Raw genomic sequence first — 17,597 nt, forward strand, 5'->3', positions numbered from 1 at the left:
CTGTATGATTTCTCTCCTGTGCTGCTCAAGATGAGAAATACAGAAATGAAGTACAGAAGCTCAGTGAAAAAAGAATTATTTTAATTATGTTTGTTTTTAATAAATGATTATGCTATATGTTCATTTAATACTAAATATGCTTTTTTAGATGGATACTAATTAAATTATTTAAGGCAAATATGCTACCTACAGAAATCGTAACGACTTTAAATATATAGAATTTTAGCCACCAGCACCCTATAAAATTTAGTTGGGCCTTGATTTTAATGCCATTTTAACTTTTACAACTAAAGTATTAATATTTTAACTTTATTTATTGAAAAAAACTGAGAGGGTTTGAACTCTCAAGCATTTAGAGCACTGATTAGTCTTCAAAATAGATCTTTAGCAAAACTTTCCTGGTGCACTCACGATATTTTAAATCATATTAGATATTTTTAAAAGTCAGATTTAAATAATTCCTGTTATATTTACTTCCTTTCAAACATTAAAGTTTATAATGATGAGGAAATAGATGTACCCCTCAGCAAAAGTTCAGCATAATATTTCTATATACACACAAACACACATATACCAACTTTCATTTTAGTGGACTCAAAAGAAATCTTAAGAAATTGAGTTATTGTAAAAGTTGTATTTGTAACAGATCTGCACATATGATCTATAATCATTAGATTGCTTTGATTACTACAATACTGTTCTTAGCTTCATTCAAGCGCTTAAGGGTGTAACAGGGTGCAGCCAAGAGGGGTGCCCCAAATAGGGATTTGTAATGGGGTCCAGAACTCAAGGTGTCAAGAAAATACTATATATATATATATATATATATATATATATATATATATATATATATATATATATGATATCCTCATCCCTACAAGTCTGAGCTGGGGGATGGGACACATGGAGCAGTGCCATTCAGAGCTGTTTTGTATAGCAACAGCTTTGCAGATAACTTCTAGAATGGTCATTTAACATATCTATAACCTCCAACTGGTTTCATGGACAGATTAAATAGCTGTGGCCATGCTTTGAGCCAGGGCCATGGAAGTGACTTCCACCCAACATGTAACTGGGAGGCAACTCCCCCTGGTTACAGCACCTGAGTGAGAGCTTGGAGATGATTGGCTCCACCCCATGGGGCCACGCCTGCCCAGAATTACCATGACAGACCAGTGAAGCTGGAAGAATATGGGAATATTGGCAGGTGTAACTGATTGTAGGAGGAGTTGGAAATGGGGCTGCAGAAGAAGTTTGAAACTCAGACAGGGCAGCCATGCGAGGGGAGAACCACATAACTTTGACAGAGTGGGGACTCTCCCAGCCTCAGCAAGAGTGAGGACCAAGTGCTTTGGGGTGCTCCCTTTTGCCACGTGGCTTAGGAAGCAGTAGAGACTTTGCCTGGAAGAAAGTGGGTGAAAGGACTCTGGCTGGTGGTCTATGAGAAGGTGCCACATGGCTTTGGATTAGCTGGAAATCATGGCGATGACACAGCTGATGGTGCTGAAAGTCTGAATCACAGACTCCTTCTACTTCTTGTCCTGAGATACAGTCTCCCAGATTAGAGCAGAGGGAGAAGGAAGGACTGTGTGTGTCTGTGGGTATGCTAAAGGACTTTAATATTTTAATGAAGACATTAAGTCACTACTCTAAGTCTGTATAGCTTTAAATAAATATTTCCTTTCCTTTTCACAGATCTCTGGCCTTGAGAGGCATCTTTCCACTGGCAGCAGGCATAGAGAACCTAGGGGGGTGTCCTTTTGGTGTTAGTATATTGTACACCCTTCCTTGGGCCTGTTCTGTAACAAGGAGAGTCTACATTGAACATCGGATGACCTTTTGTTGTGATTTATTTTTTCTACTTACTTTTTTAACGTGCTCTGCTAAAACACTTGCAACTTTATTTTTTACTTCATTAATTTATGAATTCTTGGAAGAGGAGCAAAATCCTCTTTGTGTTTACATAACCAATACCTAGCACTGTGGCTAGCTCTGGTGTGGCTAGCACAATTGGGCATGCAATAAATATTTGTATTTAGGAGCTGGATAAAGGAAATAAAATTACAGGAATAAAATTACAGGAATAAAATTATAGGTAAAAATTTATCTAATAGCGGTGCACTTTATATGCAAAACTAACAGGCATAACATCTGTCAATTTTCACTTACTAAATAAGAAAGTGTTGAAACATTTCTAAGAGGGCTCACAGAATAAATGGTAAAACATTTTGATTAAATGCAAACCATTTGGAGCTCTTTAATGAGAAGGTACTGTTGACATTACAGTAAAATTGAGCAATTATCCAAAAAAATAAAAAACACAAAAGGAGAAAGATACACTATCTCATGTCTAGAAGCAGTTGTGTACCAAAAATTGTATCCTGATCAAGTAAGCTAATAAATATGCATATAAATTTTGAAAACTGTTCATTTTAATCATAATTATACTGACAGTGATCAGAGTAGACACTGTTTATTTAAACCGTATTCTTATTTATATATAATTAAACACATATAAGTTACAAATTATTATATATCAATTAGCTTTCTACTATAGGTCATTTTTAAATTGTAAGCCTATAAACCTCATACCCGATTGAAGCACCTTATATTGTAAATGGATAATTGTCCTCCTAAACATTACAAATATTTTGTGATTATAGAAATGTTATTTTTAACAAACATTTATTGAGCATGATCATTGGAGATGCCTCATAGAACAGAATTATGGATGTTGCCTCTGTAATAGCTCAGATATCTTATTCTAAAATAGATATTGTATGGAGTTAGGCAGAAGTATGAGCCTTATGCTTAGAATTCAAACAGATATGTGTCTAGGTAGTTAAGTAAGCCATCTCTCAAAATAATTCCAAATAAATCTTAAGGAAATTGCCTATTTTCAAGTAAACACTTTTGAGTTTCAGTAATTTTGTGGCCTCTTTCATAAACTTTCTCCTATTACCTTTATCCTATTATTAAGTATGACACCCCAGATTTAAAATAAATTCATGCAGTTAAGGAGATTTGATGAGATGAGAAATGTATTGACATTAAAGCTAATTTGAGTTAATGTGCGCAAATAATATTTTCAAGTTTTACATCAAACTATTGAAAAAGCAAAGTAATTTGTTTCTCAGTAATCTGTATTAAGTCAGGTCTTATCACTTTTCCAAACTCTGCCTAAATTTGAAAAAAAACATATAGATATGAAAAAATTAAAACAAACAGATGAGATATATTGAAAAACTGGAATTTTGCTTAAAATTTAAAATAAAGTAAGCATTTCAAAATTGAGAATGAAAAGTTTTGACACATTTGGATGTTTCTAAAAGGCATTATGGGGACATGTTTGTCATAAGCAGACTGGAAGCCTGACACCTGGCAGTGTGCATTATGACGGCTGCATTTCAGAGTTACGCACTTTGTTCTATTTTGCAAGTGATGCCACCCAATCAAAGGTTGATTAGCTTTACACTGTTCTAATAAATACAGCATTTTCTAATTTACTGAAAAAAAAAAGGTTCCCCTTTTTTTTTTTTAAAAATATTTTCATTATCTCACAGAAAAATAATTGATAAGTACATTGACTTCCCATGTTACCCCTTTCCTTACACGTGCACAGCTTTTCTTGCTATCAATATCCCCAATCTTTAGGCAAGCAGATAAATAAATAATAGTACAGACCTATACATTTGTTGCAATTGATTAACCTACACTGACAATGTGTTATCACCCAAAATCCACTGAATACCTAGGGTGTATGTACTCCTGCTTGTATACTTTCTGTGTTTTTCAAGCCTCACCAGAGGACATTTTTTCATTGCTTTTTTAGAGAAAGAATAAGGGAGAAAGGGAGGGAGAAGCATTGATTGGTTGCCTCCTATATACTTCAGGATCGGGGGTTATACATGCCCAGGCCTGGAACTGAACCACAACCTAGATATGTGCCCTGACCAGGGATCAAATGCCACAACCTATTGGTTACAGAGGATGCTCCAACCAACTGAGCCACACCAGCCAGGGCACTTTCTGTGCATTTTACCCAATGTATAATGACAGACATCTCTCATTATAGCATCACAGAATAGGTTCGCTGTCCTAAAAATCTTCTGTGTTCCAACTATTCATTTCTCCCTCTTTTCTAACCACTAAACTTACTGTTTTCAATGTTTTGATCTTTCCAAAATGCCATAGAATTGAAATCATATAATATGGAGTCTTTCCAAATTGGCTTATTTTATTTAGTAATATGCATTTAAGTTTCTTATATATCCTTTTGTAGCTTGATAGCTCACTTATTTATATTGCTAAGTAACATTCCATTGTATGGCTATAATATCATTTATTTACCCACTCACCTACTAAATGACATGTTGGTTGCTTCCAAGTTGTGGTATGAATTGAGCTGCCATAAACATCTGTGCATGGGTTTTTGTGTAAATATAAGTTTTTAAATTTTGGGTAAATACTAAAGAGCATGGTTGCTGAATTAGATGGTAAGAGTATGTTTCCTTGTGTATGTTTACCAATTTGCCTCCAAAGTAGCTGTGCCACTTGGCATTCCCACCAGCAATGAATGGGAGTTGCTGTTACTCAAGTATCATTCAATTTGAAGATGAGAAAATGGAATCACATATCAAATATATAAATACGCCAATTATTTATATATTACTTTGGACTTGAAAGTTTACCTTATTATATCAGCCAATATGTTTTGCATCCTTTAGTAGATGAAGAACACTGTTTCCAATATATAAATTACCCCTCTCTGATACTATCTTACATGCCTATTCTAAAGATAACTGTGCAATAAACGTGAGAATAATCATATCTCATTACATTCCACATACCAATTACTACTTGTCATGGGGGGGGGGAAACAAAAGCAAATCTCAGTTCCACTGTTTTTTTTTGATTTTTGTTTTTTTCTTCAACAGAGACCGACTATGAACTCCGACCCACCCCTTTGTTTCCGGGTCACGCAGTTCCTAAATGCATGTCAGTCTGGGCATTTTGATAATTGCTTTCTATAGACTATCTACTTTAATTTTCATACCACCACAAGGAAATAAGATTATTATTTAAATTAAATAAATGATTAAACTGAGGCATGTGGAAGGTAAAGCAAAACATATATGCACAACATGCACACAAAATATTTTATTCTTTGAAAAAATTTCTGAAAATTTTAAGTCAAAATAAGCAGGTATAGTGGTAATGTAATATATATTATGTACATTGCATATACATAAAATCATATACATACACATATATATGGAGAATGCAAAGCCAGAATAAGAATTCTGACATTTACTAGCTTTTCTATTTAAAAATTTAATATGCCCCTCTAAGCCACTTGAATATTTCTTATGTGATTGTTGAAAAAAAATTTAAACACTGAACATAAAATGTATGCTATGGCTTGTCGAATCAAAATATCTTAGTGATTATTGTTACTATTTATCCATTCATGCAGCAAACATCAGTGAGGTGCTACTACGTTGGAAATATTGAACACGTGCTGGAGTTGTAGGTGTATAGGTGTAAATGTCAGTCATTGTCATCACAGACTAAGAGATTGTTTCCACAAGTGTGGTCCACAGATCATTAGCATTGGTATCACCATCACCTGGTGCTTGTTATAAATACAGAATTTCTAGCCACACCCCAGATTCACGAAATCAGATCTGCATTTTAAGAAGGTACCAGGCATTTAGTAAGCACATTAAACTCTGAGCAGTATTGTTTTAAAAGAGGGGCACATAGTGACAAAATGGGCTGTTAGTTCTAAGATATTTTCAATGTGTTTCTGTAAGAGACAAGACAGAAAATGATTAATATGTGTCATAGCTGCCAGTCTTCATATACATTTTAATATAGGGAGATATTTTGAGTACCTACAAGGGATTTCTTAATCAGGGAGGGCTGGCCATGAATGCTAGATAGGAAATGATTTTCTTAGTATACCCTGAGAAATATATGTGGAAATCAGGCAAAGAGGCCAGGCACAGGGTAGGGTCAAAATGGAGGTGATTCATAAAATGGATGCAGTTGATGTGACAAATATCAGATGTAAAAACATATTGATTTTATTCATTTTTATAATTTTTATTGTTATTCTATATTACCCCTTTATCCCCCCTTTTGCCCTCTTCTGTCCATCCCACTCCCACAGTCCATTCCTACAGTGTTGTTCATTTCCATGGGTCATTCATACACGTTTTTTGACTAGTTTCTTTTCCTTCTTTCCACCATTATCACCTCCCCTCTGGTCACTGTTCCGTGTTTCCATGTCTCTGTTTCTATATTGTTTGTTAGTTTATCTTATTTATTAGATTCCATTTATAGAGGAGATCACATGGTATTTGTTTTTCTCTGATTGGCTTATTTCACTTACCATAATGCTCTCCAGGTCCATTTTTCCTGTTGTAAGGGGTAGGAGCTTCTTCTTTCTCTCTGCTGTGTAGTATTCCATTGTGTAAATTTACCACAGTTTTTGATTCACTCATTTACTGATGGGAACTTAGGCTGTTTCCAGGACTTGGCTATTTGAAATAGCATTGCTGTGAACACAGGGGCACATAGATTCTTTTGAATTGATGATTTGGAAGTTTAGTGTATATTCCCAGTAGCCATACTCATAGATGAAATATATTCTCTATATGAATATATAAATATATATACATGGATATTTATATATCCATATCTAAACATCCATATCTATACATAGATATCCATATATTTATATATCTATATCAATACCATTGAGTATATAAATTTTAATATATAACATACACATATAATATAGTATACTAATATAGGTCTTGTTGCTCAGGTTAACTAAAGGATACACACATAAATACACAAAATATATAAGCATACATATTGTGGTTTGGGAAAATAAAACTGCCTTATGACCCAGTGATTTCACTTCTGAAAAACTCATATATCTGAAGAAACATAAAGCACTAACTCAAAAGAATATATGCATCCCTATGTCCACTGTAGCATTATTTACAATAACCGAGCTATAGAAGCAATCCAAGTTCCCATCAGAAGACAAGTAAATAAAAATATAGTAGTGGTACATATATATAATGGAATATAACTTTTCAATTAAAATGAAATCTTACCATTTGTGAGAGCTGGAGTGAAACTAGAGGGTATTATGATGAAATAAGTGAGTCTGAGAAAGACAAATACCATATGATTTCACTTATATGTGGAATCTAAAGAACAGAATAAAGAACAACCACAATAGAAATGACTCGTAGTATAGAGAACAGATTGATGGTTGCCAGAAGGGAAGAGGTTAAGAGACTGGGTGAAAGGTGAAGGAATTAAGAAGTACAGATTGGCAGACACAAAATAGTCACAGGAATATGAAGTACAGTATGAGGAATATAGTCAATAGTATTTTAATAACTATTTGTGGTACCTGGTGATTACTAAAGATATCAGGAGGAACACTTTGTAAAGCATATAATTATCAACCCACTATGCCGTATACCTAAAATTAATACAAAATATTAAATGTAGTCTGTAATTAAAAATTAAATAAATAAAAATTATTCGTCTCTAAAAAAAGTAATGATAATATTTGTGTCTATCTACTTTAATGCTGCATGTATGTATATATATATATATATATACATATATATCCCTTATTATTTATAATTTATTCCTTAAGATAAAAATATACCTTATTAAATGAGGACAAATAAATTATATGACCTTCATTTTAATTAATGTTTCTTTTCCTAATTAGCACACCATAGAATATACCAATGTTTTCAATTACCTTCGCCATACTCAAAGCAATTATAATCCTCTTAGGCAATTTTAATTTTGTCTGCAATTGGAAATTAGATCATATTACACAGCATTCTTCACAAATTATATTGTCCCTAAAAAGAAATGTAGATTTTCACATCCCTGCTACCCAAGCTAAAACCCTCCAAAGCAATGCTGTCCAAGTAAAATATAATGCCAGCCCTAGAAATCATTGTAAATATTCCAGTAGTCATATTATGACAACAGAAATAGTTGATCCAGAATGGCTACTGTGATCTTTCTGGATGAGAAAAACAGGCACCCGTGTTAGTCCTAAGGACTGGCTGAAGCTGGAGTTCAGGCCTTTAGTTAAAGCTTTTGATGAGAGATCTCAGGTTTCAACAACACATGTTGGCAAAATGTTTGATGTTCCACCAGCCTTACCTTAAGCTCCCAAATAGGCTTTTGGAACTGTTATTAGTGCTACAGAAAAGTCAGTAAAGACTAGTGGACCTCTCAAAAAGATATGACCTTCTCTGCTAAAAAGGTGACCCAGGAGACTAACAGGAAAAAGCTCTGCTCCTGCTCAGATGGCGCCTACCCAGAAATAGAAAAGTTCTTTCCCTTCAGTACTCTAAACTTTGAGAGTTTTGGCATGCCTGAAGAACACCAGATCGCCCAGTTGTGGTTGAACAGAGTGCCTTTCATGATCCTCAGTGAGGAGAGGAACTTGAAAGGCTTTTACACCTCGGTCCCCCTTTACCTGTGAGGATGTCCCCTTCACCAGTGGGAGTCTGATGCATTGTAGTCTCTCTCAAGCATTCTGTCAACTCTGGATGTTGAATTGCTACCTGTGTGCTATGACATAGAAAGTTTCTTAGTGTTTTATAGTTTGTGTGTATGTATTAAGTGTTTGCATTAATATAGTAACTCTCTAACAAAAAATAAGAAAAGTAGATTCCTTCTATAATTAATAACTTCATATATAAATAATGTTAATACATTTAAAAACCTCAGAAATAATGTTTTTGCATTTCTTCAGGTGCCAAATATAAACAGTTAAATATTTGAGAAAGATTTTAGTGTCTATGTTCATCAGTGATATTGGCCTGAACTTTTCTTTCTTTGTCATGTCTTTATCTGGTTTTGGGATTAGGATGATGCTGGCTTCATAAAAAGTGTTTGGGAGCCTTCCATCTTCTTGTATTTTTTGGAATGGCCTGTGAAGGATAGTTATCTTGGAAAAGGGTTTGATCTCCAAAATATATAAAGAACTCACAGGACTCCACTTCAGGAAGACAAACAACCCAATTAAAAAATGGGCAAAAGACCTGAACACACACTTCTCCAAGGAGGACATACAGAGGGAGCAGAGACACATAAAAGGATTCTTAGCATCACTAGCCATCAGAGAGATGCAAATTAAAACCACAATGGGTACCTCTTCATGCCAGTCAAAACGGGCATAATAAGCAAACCAACAAACAAGTGCTGGTGAGATTGTGGGGAAAAGGGAACCCTTGTACACTGTTGGTGGGAATTCAGACTGGTGCAGCCACTGTGGAAAACAGTATGGAACTTCCTCAACTAAAAATAGAACTGCCTCTTGACCGAGCAATTCCACTACTGGAATTATACTCTAAGAATCCTGAAACACCAATTAAAAAAGAACCTATGCACCCCAATGTTTATAGCAGCACAATTTACAATAGGCAAGTGCTGAAAACAGCCTAAGTGCCCATCAGTAAATAGAAGGATAAAAAAAACTGTGGCATATCTACATAAACAATGGATTGTTACTCAGCAGAAAGAAAGAAGGAGATCCTACCCTTTGCGAGAGCATGGATGGGACTAGAGAATGTTATGCTAAGTGAAAGAAGCTAGGCAGTGAAAGACAAATAGCATATGATCTCCACTGTAAGTGGAATCTAATCAACAAAACAAACAAGCAAGCAAAATAGAACCAAAGACATGGAAATAAAAAACAAACTGAGAGTAACCAGAGCTGGTGGAATGGGGAAAAAAAAGGGGAAGTGTCATCAGGGAACATGTTTAAAGGACCCATGCACAAAGCCAAAGGGTGATAGAATTGAGGGTGCAGGGGTTAGGCAGGAGAGAGTGGGGGGGAAATAAAGACAACTGTACTTGAACAATAAAAAAAAGAACCAGAAAAAATGAATTATAGTAACTTCACCTTTTAGTCAAACATGTTATTGTCTGTCTCATTATTTAGCCATTCCAGCTAACATATAGCGAAACCTAATTATATATTTATTTTTTATTTTTCTAATGACTGAATGCTTTGAATTGTTCCTTCATTTTAGTTTTCAATAACTCCCCTCTGATGGGTCATCTCCTGACTATTGCAACTGTCTTCATATTCCAGTTTTATTTGGAAGTTTATTTGCTTTATTAAGAAATATATTTGAGTTTGACTTCAAATATACTTAAATGTATGAGTCACTGCCAAACTTAGATTTATCTACATTTTAGGGTTACATATTTACATATAATATGATATGGCAGCATTAAAAAAATAATGGTTAAGAATACACAAGAATCAAGACAACCATGAGTCCTGATCATGAAGGAGTATCCTAAGGAGTGAACTGGAATAACAACTACAATTCAATACACAACATTGTGATACTAAAGATGTAACAAAACCATTTCGACAACAATTATTAAAGAATATATTACAACCAAAGCAAATAATAGTGCTAGTAACATCAGACTTCTTACCACACTTACTAGTGTCTGTACAACTGTTCAGCAGTATCTTCAAAGTTTTGAGGATAAACAACTGTTAAAATAGAATTATATATCCTGCTAATCGATTGTTCAAGAGAGTGGGTAAAATGACATGTTCAAACACAGGAAAACAACATTAATTATGGATCATTCTTTAAGGACATTAAAAAAAAAAGAATGTACTTCCATAAGAAGGAAATTAGTACAGAAAAAAGAGGGGGTAGCAATCAGTAAGGGTGAATGAATTGGCAAACAGGTTGACAACTCAATATAATGATTGTCTGTCATTAGTATTGATAATAATTTAATTATTACATTGAGTGATTAGATTGTGGTAAGTAAATAGAAGTTCAAACAAAAATTTTAAAAATGACTTTGACTTTCTTTTTACTCATACTCCCAATTTCTTCATGCAAATATTAACAAATATTATGTAAAGGGAAGCAGCTTTGTTTTGTTTTGTTTTTTCCTGAAAAACTATGGGCTGTATACATACATTGGATTAATATATATATTAATGTGTATTAATCACATGTATATATACATGTGATTAATACAAAGCTTCCTGAAACCTTAAAATAAATGTAGGATGAGTTCAGGAAGTTGGAAAACAAAAGATTAGAATCATAGACTACATTTAAAATTAAATAAAATATTCCAAAAAGGTAAGAAGGCTGTGATGTAGTCAAAATGATAGAAAAATGCCCATATTTGATATATTTATTGATATGGTATGTGTGAGGATAAAGGAGTTGATACAAATCTGGAAAATTGTATCTTAGAATGGTATATATGACACCATTGGTATATGGTGCATTGGTATATATGCCAATGGTATATATGCATTGTGGCTGCACCTTAGAGGGTGGGGGAAGAAATTAATACCCATATAATTTTTTAAAAAATGAAATTGTACATTGATTTATGATAAGAGCTAGGCCAAAGGTGCTGAAATGGAAAAATTCTATTCTGTCTTGAACTATTAAATTACCACTAAGACTGGTTCTAGCCTTCTAACTATGTTCTCTACTGTGCTTTCCTCTGGTCCTTGAGAAAAAAACTTTATGAAATGAAAACTCAACACATTCCCATTGGATTTATGAATAGCTTTGTGTGATATATGTGGCTTGTTTGCTGACACAGTTACCTATCTACCAGATATTTAACTTACTTCTCCTCTATGTCAAAAGAGGTTCCAAAGAACTGTCCAATGTTAGCATTTGAAGTCTTTCATAAAAGACTCAAAGCAAGGATATAATGACTTAAATCCCTGAAAGTTTTACAGTTTAAATACTAAGGTATTCAATAAAGCACAATTCCATATTTTGTCATGTATAAATGTGCACCCATATTTTGGTCCCAAACTTTGAGGGAAAACATTTTTCATTTTAATTTTTTAATTCAATTTTTTATTTACTTATATTTAGAAACAAAACTGAGTACCATATTCTGGGGTATTATTTTGCATATGGATATTGTTGTTGCTTTATAAAGTTATATTTTTTAACATATATTTTATTGATTATGCTATTACAGCTGTTCTATTTTCCCCCCTTCATTCCCCTCCACCCTGCACACCCCTCCTCCACCATTCCCCCCCTTTAGTTTATGACCACATGTCTCAAGTTCTTTAGATTCTGTATTTCCCCTACTATTCTTGCCCTCCTCCTTTCTATTTTCTACCTACCATCTATGCTACTTATTTTTTGTACCTTCTCCTTCTGTTACCCCCCTGTTGCTAACCTTCCATGTGATCTTCATATCTATGGTTCTGTTCCTGATCCAGCTGTCCTCTTAGTTTACTTTTGTTTTAGGTGTGGTTCTTAATAACTGTGAGTTTGCTGTCCTTTCACTGTTCATATTTTTTATCTTTTTTTTTCTTAGATAAGTCCCTTTAACATTTCATATAATAAGGGCTTGGTGATGATGAATTCCTTGAATTTGATCTTATCTGAGAAGCACTTTATCTGTCCTTCCATTCTAAATGAAAGTTTTGCTGGATAGAGCAATCTTGGTTGTAGGTCTTTGGATTCTATGACTTGGAATACTTCTTTCCAGCCCCTTCTTGCCTATAAGGTCTCTTTTGAGAAATCCACTGACAGTCTGATGGGAACTCCTTTGTAGGTGACTGTTCCCTTATCTCTTGCTTCTTCTAGGATTCTCTCCTTCATTTTAATCTTGGCTAATGTAATTATTGTGTGCCTTGGTGTGTTTCTTCTTGGGTCCAACTTCTTTGGGACTCTCTGAGCTTCCTGGATTTCCTGGAAGTCTATTGCCTATTCCAGATTGGGGAAGTTCTCCTTCATTATTTTTTCAAATAAGTTTTCCATCCATGGCTGTTCCTTTTCCCCTTCTGGTACCCCTATAATTCAGATGTTGGAGTGTTTAAAGATGTCCTGGAGGTTCTTAAGCCTCTCCTCATTTTTTAAAATTCTTGTTTCTTTATATTTTTTTGTTTGGTCATTTTTTTTCTTCCTTGTGGTCCACTCCCTTGATTTGAGCCCCAGGTTCCTTTTCATCACTATTGGTTTCTTGTGCACTTTCCATCATTTCAATTAGTTTAGGCTTCATTTGTTCCTCTAATTTGTGACTAAAATCAGCGAGTTCTGTGAGCATCCTGATCACCAGTGTTTTGAACTATGCATATGAAAGTTTGGCTATTTCTCCTTCACTTAGAGTTATGGGCTCTGGGGCTTTGAGTTCTTCTTGAGCCATAATGTTTTGCTTCATTTGTGCCTGTTACATATGAGGAGAGGAGCCTTAGGTGTTCACCAGGGTAGGGCCACCCAGGTTGTTGCATTATGACACTGTACATGGAGGCAGGGGTCAAAGGATGGAAATAGTGGTCCCCTCTGCTGCTTCCCCCCACTGGGGCATGCACAGTCTGTCTCACTGCTTGCTCCTTTGCTGGTTTATCTGTGCGTGAATGTGTGACTGAGATCAGCCTGCTGCCTTGCACCCTCAGTGGGTCCACCCATTGCTACTCCACACCTGGGATCCGCCCATGGCTGCCTGCATGCCTGGGTTGAGTGCTTGGATTGGTAGGTGGATCTTTCCTGCCCAACCCCACTCCGCTGTTGGCTCTGCCCCTCTCACCACTCTGGCTGAAGGGTTTATTGTTTTCAAACTTTCGTATAGTTCAATTTTCTGTGTTTTGGCTGAATTTTTTGTTACTAAAACTTTGTTGTCTTTAAACTTGGTTGTGAGAGAAGGCACAATGTTTCCACCTATGCCTCCATCTTGGCAGAAGTCTCTAGAGTTATACTTTTAACACATAAGCATAAATAAAACATTTAAAATATCTATATAGCTACAGAATTAGTACTGTCCATGTAATAATACACATTCTTATTTTTCCCTAAAAAATTTGGGCATAAAAGTATGTATTATACATGGCAAAATATAGGTATATATGTTTTATATATATGTATATGCTTGTCAATTTACTAATCTAAAATAGTCTTGTGAAATAATTCAGATGTTTGGCCTCTTAACTGTCTCATAGAATTACCTACATTATTATTATTATTTACTTTTATTTCCATTATTGTGATTTCTTAGTGCATTTTAAAACTATATTAGGGACTCCTATTTTGTTGGAGATTTAAAAAAAGATATTTAACAAGGTGTAAAGAATATTTTTTAATGGTAAGAACATTTGAAAGATATTCAATAAATTTGTTTTTCCACTTTGGGCAAAATTGAATGAAACCATAAGAAAAAAGTACTCCAAAATAAAAATATATTGTAAATATTTAGTGACTGCTTTGATTCTAAAATGTCTGGAATTTTGTTTGACATCACCAATGACTTCCAGAGTAAGAATTTTTTTTTTTTATTGGCATTAATTGAATATATGTCTTCCTTTGAGTTTGTCTGCCACTCTTTCATATATAATTGAACATAATCTAATATCAGATTCTTTAGTGTTTGTTATCAGCAAAATAATCATAATAATGATAAAATAAATAATGCAATGCACCATATGGAATAACATGAATCTGTGGGTAAAGGTTAGTGTTTCTATAACATCAGCCAGTGTTTGCAGGAAAATGTTTACTGCCACCTGCTACTGGTATATAATTAGCTGTGCTTGCAAACATGTGCAGGTATAATCATTTCCCTTTGCCAAAAGTTTAATAATATTTTGGTATTTTATTTATTAAAAATGTTGTGGATGATAGAACAGCTCAATTAAATGAGAAAAGGCAATTTGAATACACACAGTTATTGAGAAGAAGTCTAGATTTTATAGTATTTTAGCAAAAAGTTCTTTCATTATCAGTATAAGAGATCCTAATATAGTTAGGTTCTCACACTTGAGGACCTGGGAAAACTAGCAAATTAAACACAAGTGGAAATTTTTCTTTACTTAATGCCATAGCTATTTATGTCAGTGTTTCTATGTTAAGCAAATATGCTCCATAAGATGACAGAATCTTAAGAACAAACAAAAACTAGGCAATATTAAAGCTTCATAATATAATTTTGACTCTAGTAATGAAGTAAATCTCTCTTGAGTTTTCTCATTTGTATATGCTTCCTATACTTAATATAATAATAGCATTATGACAGCTGAAAAATTATCCTACTGCACCACTATCTTTTCAATTTTTTCCTTCAAACTTTACATAAATACTCTCAGAGGAGTCCAATTTTTAGCTATTTTTGAAATGGCAACATTTCAAAAATCCTAGAGCTTTGTCCTTCTGGGCTAGATATTATCCTCTAAATAATAAGATTCCAGTGAGCTGGAACAATCTCCTGCAGTGGATATTTTAGCAAATAGACTATTTCCTGAAGCACAGTTGGAAATGCATGTAGCTGTCAGGAAAATCCACAGAGATTATGTCCTAGGTTTTGTAGTGTCTATGAGTCTATGATGTCTATGCCCAGGTAGATAAAGATATATCATTTCTGGTATCTTCTGGTTGCTAACTGCACCTCCTTAATATGGTTAGAAAAGTAAAAATTCAGTAATAAGTGTTTTCAATATGAATTTAGGGTGCTACCCAATGGACATTTTTAATTAAATTCTTCCTGGCTTTGGTGAAATGGGCTTAAATCGCCACCTGCCAATGGATTTCCTCTGGACACTGAATTTCCTGAGATTAAAGATGTTTAACCACAGAACAGGTGATCATTTAAGTTGATCTTTAATTGAACTGCAAGCACTTGACCTACATCTAGATGAACTTTAAAGATCTTTCCAACACTAACAGTTTATCTGTATTTGGAATGCTACTCAACTGTCCTATAAGAGAGAAACTTAGAAGAGAAGCACATCAGTGCATACTAGAAATAACTTTTCTCTATGTGATATCAAATATAGCTACTTCACTTATTGTTTAAACAAACAGTTATTAAGTTTTTACTATTTGTCAGTGATTGTATAAGGATCTGGAGTTATACCTGTAATAAGATACACAATGTTACTGACTTTGTGTAAATTAGATCTAATGAAGAAAATTGACTTTAAGGACAATTTCATAATCATTAATTGAATATGTTTGTGATAATTAAAATGCCAAGAGTAGGTTGTATGAGTATCTATTACAAAGGGACCTGATTTTCTTTCTTGGGAATTGGGGAAGGCTTTTCCTGGGTTGATGATGTTCTAGCTGAATACTGAAATAGGAGTTAGGAGGTATCCAGGTAAATATGAGGGCAATAATCACCACAGGGATGCCAAAGTAACTAGTGAAAGTCTTTTGGTCAGGCAAAAATAAAATATAGTTAGTTGAATCGGGTGGGAACTTACAGATATAAATACTAATGGAAAGTGATACATCAAGGACATCTGTCCCATATATATTCCATATGGTTCTCCATAAAATATAACATCTTGGAAAGCAAAAAAAGCTTGAAATAAAAAAGATATATACTTGAATGTTACCTATTCTCCTTACTAGTTCTGTTGCCTCGGGAAATACCTACCCGGTCTCAGATGAATTAATGTTTAAAATAGACATTACAGAGTTGTTGTTTAGAGATAATTTGGGTAAGATTCTTTGACAGACAAAAGTGTTTGTAAGCAATTGATATCATTAATAGTACTATCACTAATAATATTTAATGTCAATATGTGTCTTTAGAGCAGTACATGAAACTGAAAATTAGAGAAACAGCTTATTTCTGCTTTTGTGTTTTTGAGGAATTTCAAAAATTAATTTATTTTTGAATATTTGAAATCCTTTTCCCACATGACCTGTACACACAGGTAATATCCTCACATTTTTCTGGACTCCATATTCTTTGTTATTGTACAAACTACTCTTTCTAACCAGGATGAGCAATGAGATTCCTTGTCCTTGAGGGGTATATAGAGAGGAGGAAGGCAGAAAAGGTCCTGGACATTCGAACCCTGAGTGATTTTGTAAAACTCGATCCTCTTATCCAGCTGTTGTTCAGTGGCTTGTTTTGTAGAATGCAAGTCTGCTTTCATAATAGACATACTCAATACACCACTAAAGGCTGTGAGACACTTCAGTAAACGAACAGACCTGCATATCAATTAGCACCTTCTACAGCAAGCAAAAGTCTGTGATGACAACTGCAGCGAATAAATTTTTCAGTGAAGTTTTCAGATCTGGAAGGAGAAAAATAAAATATAATATTAGATATTCTTTTTATGTTTGAGCTTCTATGGAAATAACGTTATACTTTGGTAAAGGATTATAAAGCAGTTTCAAAATATGGATTGATGACAAGTACAGTTTTTCTTATGAGGAATTGAGAGATAATATGTATTTCTTGTAATCACGGAGTAAGTTAAAATGAATAATGTAGTTGTATTCAGCCTTAAACCAGTAGGGCATGAGACAAATAGTTTATAAAATTATAATAGTTACAAGAAAAACACATAGAATCAAGGAATAGGAAAAAGCACATATTTTTGCAATTTTCTCTTTTGCTATTTGAACTTTCGTATGTTAAAAAAGGTACTTTCATTAAAATGAGCATGTACATAAACATGATACATATGCAAATGAATGCAAAAATTTAATTCTAAATCTTTAACTTCTGAGTCTCAATTTTAAATTCACCTGAAGGCTTATTTGTAACTACCTGAT

At 34.0% G+C, this 17,597-nt stretch overlaps 1 pseudogene; it reads left to right on the top strand.

Annotated features, from left to right (window-relative positions):
• Window positions 1-8,056: 8,056 nt before the first annotated feature.
• Window positions 8,057-8,695, top strand: LOC119059725 (securin-like; annotated as a pseudogene).
• Window positions 8,696-17,597: the final 8,902 nt, after the last annotated feature.

This window comes from Artibeus jamaicensis, unplaced genomic scaffold, assembly GCF_021234435.1.
Source record: "Artibeus jamaicensis isolate MK-2021 breed Jamaican fruit bat unplaced genomic scaffold, CSHL_Jam_final contig_585, whole genome shotgun sequence".
Taxonomy (NCBI): domain Eukaryota; kingdom Metazoa; phylum Chordata; class Mammalia; order Chiroptera; family Phyllostomidae; genus Artibeus; species Artibeus jamaicensis.